The sequence below is a fragment of the Anopheles funestus genome, chromosome 3RL (genome assembly GCF_943734845.2).
Source record: "Anopheles funestus chromosome 3RL, idAnoFuneDA-416_04, whole genome shotgun sequence".
NCBI classification, from domain to species: domain Eukaryota; kingdom Metazoa; phylum Arthropoda; class Insecta; order Diptera; family Culicidae; genus Anopheles; species Anopheles funestus.
In genome coordinates this window covers 63,608,045-63,614,265 of record NC_064599.1, presented here as the reverse complement: position 1 = coordinate 63,614,265, position 6,221 = coordinate 63,608,045, and the positions used below count along the sequence as shown (strand labels likewise).

At 41.9% G+C, this 6,221-nt stretch overlaps 1 long non-coding RNA gene across 1 annotated transcript; it reads right to left on the bottom strand.

Moving 5' to 3' along the window:
- Positions 1–608: 608 nt before the first annotated feature.
- On the bottom strand, positions 609–4,057 carry LOC125766907 (uncharacterized). The gene is made up of 2 exons (XR_007418704.1): positions 3,646–4,057; positions 609–1,434 (listed from the first exon to the last, which is right to left on the bottom strand). It is a non-coding gene; the product is annotated as an uncharacterized LOC125766907 (long non-coding RNA).
- Between the last annotated feature and the right edge of the window lie 2,164 nt (positions 4,058–6,221).

Sequence of the window (6,221 nt, the reverse complement as noted above, 5' to 3'; positions counted from 1 at the left end):
CACAAAGACGGATTTCTATCGGAAACGTAGACTAACAGTGCAACAAAGAAATAACGCACCTTAGTAATGTGAACGGGGTCCGGTCGGTTGACTTCCGCTGGCTATATCCGGCCAACATAGTAACGTCCCGAATGTCTAACTTCTGCCAAGAAAACCGATATCTTGACCATGGGCAGTAGAACCAACAGCGGGCAGGAAATGGAAGGACGAAGTATAAATCAATAATGCCAATCATGGTGCTGCCGTTCGTGAACTTTGCGACATTGTGTAGCGACAGTGTGTGGGACGATAATGCTCTGATTAAACTCTTTTCTCGTTCGATTGTGCGTTTATAGGTGAAATGTTAATTAATCATTGTTTACTACCTGATCAAAACTTTTCCCACAATTCATTTCCTGCCCTTCTGAAGCTTTGTTTTATAAAAACGGTGAAGACTTACCTGAGCTTTTTTTTTTCTCTCTCTTTTCGTCCAACCAGCAACCTGAGGACGCTGTCGTTGGGCTTTATCGCTTGGACAATTCGCTCACAATGGCTATAAATTTCCTTTCGGCTGGTACACCAGACAGCTGCAATCGACAGTCGGTTTTTTTTTTTGTTTGCGATCGTCGACGATCGTCGATTTGCTTTTAGCTTTCCGTTGTTCTTCCCCGTTCCTTTTACCGCCGTAACATCCACCACCGGCTATTGTCCGGTACCAATCGAATTACGGAACCTACCCCGGCTTTTCCGCTCCAGCCAATCTCAACCTTGGCACTAATCCGGCACACGTTCGGAAGCGCTCTTGAATTTTGTGCCAACAGCGCTACGATTAGGTTTCTCCGCTTTTCTACACAATTAACCTCACAAATAAACCACTCGCCCGAAGTTTTGTTGACACGCGGGGGATATAGGGAAGATATCCCCCAATTCCGATTCGCCGAGTGCAAGGAGGTGATTTTGTTCCAACAATCGCACAATCCACACGTCTACGAAGGATTACCGGTGATGATGGGGTTTAAATCACTCTCAAATCTTCACAATGTCACCTGGTCATCGCGCTTCTTGACACCGGCTGAACACATCGTATTTACCACTCCACTCGTAGAGTGGGGGGATATTATCACTTGAAACTCTGGTTTCGTACTAGTTGAAGCGCCATGCATTAAGCACCTGTAACGGTACACTAACTTTTTTTTTCCACTCCACTGATTGCAACCGCACTTGCACTATTTCAACGCGTATGCTTCTGACAGTTGGATCGATCGACCTGTCACATTTGACATTTATGTATCTCCGACAGCGTGGCAGATTTCATCGACTTTCACACTGCCCATCTTGATTATTCATTAACGGCACTCTGTCAGCACTCGGGTTAGGGTTTTTGGATAAGAAATTAAAGTTTAGATCTACTTGTTGTCATTTAATAAATGTCGTACCGTGAAAGAGAAGGCGACACTAGTGGATACATTCCAGGTGGAGTTAATGGTTTGTCATTTTGCCAGTAGTTAATTTTTGATAGCAGCTTTCAAATGTTATTCCAGTTCGTATGCTTGATGCTTTTAAAGCCATCTAATATTTAATCATTATCCATTTGCTGCCATTTTCCCACTAAATGTTGGCTTCCGTCATCCTCCTAGTACCGCTCTTAGCCACTAGCTCCACGAGATAATAATTATTTAAACAGAAACACGCCAACTCAAAGGGACAATGCTACTCAAAACGAAAAGGGGCATCCTATTTAAGCTTTATAGAATCAAGCGAAACACTTAAATAAAAATGTTGATGAAAAAGTGACAAAAATGTAATTGAACCGTATTTATGGTCAGTTTTAGTGTCAGTTTAATTTTCTTTTATCATCTCTTTTTATCTATTCCTTCGGCTAGTTTTTTTTCTACTTAAACACTGCTAACCAACTTCCTAAATGATTTTCCTCGAATTTTCCCCCTCCGGGTGACATTTTATGCTCACGCTTTGTTGACCACTTTCAATTGGTACGTCGCCGTGTACCCGGTGCCGTTGACACTCTTCTTATCAACTGCTGATGCTATCATGCGATGATGAAAAAAAACCCCGACTCGCACATCCAACTTTTTGCACATAAAAACCGTTTAATGTTTCAGTTTGTGAACCGAACTTGCTTCCAATTCTTGTGCTCTAAATGGGGTTTTATTTTTTCGTTTTGAATCGGTGCAAAAAAAACACAGAGCGCTAAAGCATCTTACGGCAAAAAAAGGAAATAGCATCTGGAAGCATACTTTTCACCGTACAAAATATAGTAGCACCACGACATAAGAGCAACAGGAGGATACTAAACAAAAAATAGAAACAACAACAAAAAAACGACAAACGCAATCTTGTTTTTCATTTCATTCTACATTTTTAGTCTATTTCCATTTTCCGTGTGCGGGAGTTTTTTTTTTTGTTTTGGTTGGTTTTCTTCAAGAAAGACACGCTACAACTTTTTTTTCTGTACGGGTTGGCAACCGAAACACACAAAAAATTGCAGACCCGTCATATAATTCTCACGCGGCGCTTGGAAGGATCACTTTAGCAGAAGCAATAATTTCCGTTCATTTTCTACACGCCGTTCCACACACACACACACATACACAGCAACAACTCTCAAGATGAAAGTGGAAACAAGTTTCAAGCACACGGGATATGAACGATTTATCTCCAGACCCGGTGCACTGGGTCTGGGCTCGATGGGAAGCGGAACAGAAATGCACAACCGGGCAAAAAAAGATACATTTTCCATTTACGGAAACTTAATCAGAACTTCTCACATTCCCAGACTCTGCGTCATTACGTAGTGTGGCATGGCGTGCGTCCTGTTTTTGGGGAGCGATCTCATCTCATCGCTCACACATTATTGCTCACGGCTCACTGCTACCGTGCCCGCACCGATGCAGTGTACTAAGACGCGCACGAAGATCGATCTGTCAAAAAAATCACCATCCATCTCTCTCTCACTCTCACCATCCATCTCACTCTTCCTTCGGTTCTGTCACTTGTGCCGCCATGCTTGCGACTAATGCATGAAACACATGTGCATGTCGGTTCGGTCATTTTTTAACGCCGCTACTAACAACTATAAATCGACACCACCGAACAGCACAAAAACCGTCCGGACGATTGAACAAACAATTGGTCAACCCCATCACCATGCATCGAACCGGAAGAAAAACAGTCTGCACATCGGTTATGTGACCTCGTTAGCGGTGAACAGCCATAAAGTATCGGGCAGAATGGACGCGAAATGATCCGTGCTGTTGCACAGGGGAAACGAAACAGCTTGCTCTGCAAACGGTCTGTTAAAGTTCTATTTACTATGCGAATGCGTGAAGAATGCGTCAAGAAAATTGAATCGCAGTTCATTAGCGTCAAAACAAAGCTTAATTTTACCGAGTTTGGAACTGTAAGGAACACCATTCACCTTTTTAAGATACTTAAATCATTATTCTTTGTATTTTTAATGTTTGATTTCTATTGATTGATTGATTCATTCTTCTTGATATAATTCGTTTCGATCGATGATAAAATGCACTAACAGTAGGAATCACCACAACGCAAATTATCGTTACAAGCCCACACACAATCGTTTCGTGTACCGTACACGTGTACTGTGGCTCGACGACCAGATTATCGGGTCAAAACTGCACAAACCTGCACAACAAAAAGCACACACACGCGTCAATACGTACTCCGTACTACATTTTCCACCTGTCCACCGTGTACGAGGATCGAGATTTTCATACGTTCGAAAAATGCGCCTAGACAACGTACACCGGAACACAGTTATGTATGCCTTCCAGCACCGGGCGAGTTCGTTGCGAAACTGGAACAGTGTGTGGGATCCGACGCGCTACAAACCATCATGATAGCAAAATGGGAAAATTCGAATCACTCTCGAACGAAGTCACGCGTGAGCTCTCACTCTCAGTGACGATGGCGGGACGAGAAAACAGCTGGTCAACCCACCTTCGACACTCACGAATGCAACGAACCCCCGTTGCGTGGTTGTGAATGATCGCAATATAAGGAACAAAGATCAGTTTTTTTTAATTCATTATATTAGAAAGCAATGTCAAAGAAATAGACGAAGGTTTATTGTTAGAAAATGAAGAAACTGTGTTTAGAATTTTTCAAATATTCAAAAAAAAATTGTTTAGATGTGGAAATTCAATTAAATAATTCCATTCAATTCTCTTTTTAAAGCTAAATTTCTAAACAACGTTTCCGAATCAAAGTTTTACTAAAACCGTCTCAAAATCTCAAACACTTCTAGCCCAATGTGCCCCAACATCACCGATGAGTTCTCACTGGAGAGCTCTCTCCCTTTTTTTGGTGAGTCCCCTCAAAACGTGAACGACCATGCGTTCTCCTTTCGAAGCCGGTTTCATTGATTCAATGTCAAGGCGGGGAATAGGGAAGAAGGAACAAAAAAAACCACACACAGCAACAAACCGTCAACATAACCCAAACCGTGCTCGCCATCAGTTCTCTTCTCGCACAGCGAATTCCGGCGTGACGGTCTGCTGAAGATTCTACTACGGAGAGCGGATTTTACGCCGAATGAATCGATTCCATTGATTCGGCCCAGCTGGTCGCAGATGTTACGGATCGGGTTTTACGGTCGATGGAATGAGCGGAAATGCTTTGCTGATATTTCGTCGAACGAAACGCACACAGTTGGTGAACAGTTGTACGATCGTGTGAAAAGATAAGTTGCACATGTGCGTGGTTGCCTTACTGAACAGTATAATGACGATCTTTAAGCTAAATTTGCTTTCGGAAAGCTATCACCAAATGGTTAGTTAGTTTGATCGTTTATGGAAACACCCAATTTATGTAAGATTTTCCATTAAATTTACCTAACAACTTCACAATCCAAGAACTAGCCGAGGGACAACCAAACCTTCACTTAAACTATTTGTCTTATCAAATATGCATACGACAATGGGTGGCTAATAAATCCAATGGTACAATGTGCTTGACCAATGACGTCGCTTCATCGATTTTACTCGATAATTCTAGCAAAAAAAAAGACAGTCGAACTATGTCACCAAAACGGTAAACATCGATGATCATCACAGTTCGGCACTACAACACAGACGAAATAATTTTGTGCCACACAACCAACAGAGTATGGCGCTTTAAGCGAACCCTCAGTTATCGCCCTCAGTTAGATAGGAAATGGAAGTCGTTTTGTTGTTACGACAAACAACACAAAGTCTTTCGGACGATGAACTGTATTAAATTATGCAAACATGTTAGCTTTACAATAAACTTATTTCAGTAACTAAAACACCCATTAAATAAAGTCTCCATTTTGATAACCTGTTTTAGAATTTTCAACATGGCATGACATGGCAATATCCTGAAATATCTGCGTATTAAATAAATTATTTAACTTTTGGAAAAAACCACCTGCGACGGAACGGTGCTGATTCGAAACCTTCACGTTGATGAACGTGTACAACATGTAGCGCAAAATTCATTGATTTTTCACCATGTTTTCCCATGTCCGCTGCCGACATGTGTCTACATTTCCACGAAGACACTCTCCCCCAACAGTCTGTCCCGACACGCGGGAACGACAAACTCCAATTCCTTTGGTGGATTCCCATTTTCCAGGTCTTCATACAGTTTATGTTTTCTATACTTCCCGTTTCAAGAAACTATTGGCCTGTTTTCTACCGGTCTCTGCGCCTTTTTGCTACCGAGCAAAGGGGTGCAGGAGGATCGGAACTGTGGCTCCCTCCCGATTTTTTACCACCCCCACCTTTCTAAGTCAATCTTGTCCTTTGCCGAATGTCAATTGGATTACAACAACCGTCTGCCGCCGTTACCAACGAGGCCTCAAATGTCATTCGCTTCGGCAAGCCGCGAGACACAGCGAAAGGCGAATGTTGGAAAGAATGGGCCGCTTATCTTTTCCCTTGCAGGCGACTTGACACGATCAGTGGTGGGGGGCTAGGTGCAGGAAAATGGAAAGCGACAAATTTGTCTCTGCTCAAAAACTGGAACGATTTTAACAAATCGTCCCCCAAAACATTCAACTGGTGTTATGTTTTGTTCACTTTCTTATCAATTTCAATTTATTGTTGGCTTTTGTGCCAAAAGAACTTTATTTATTGTAATAATTCTGAAACTTGTATTATTTCTTCATTTTTTTTTTAAATAAATATATTCGAGATGGACTTGATAATTCAGGAAAATTCCTTATTAAACCAATCTTC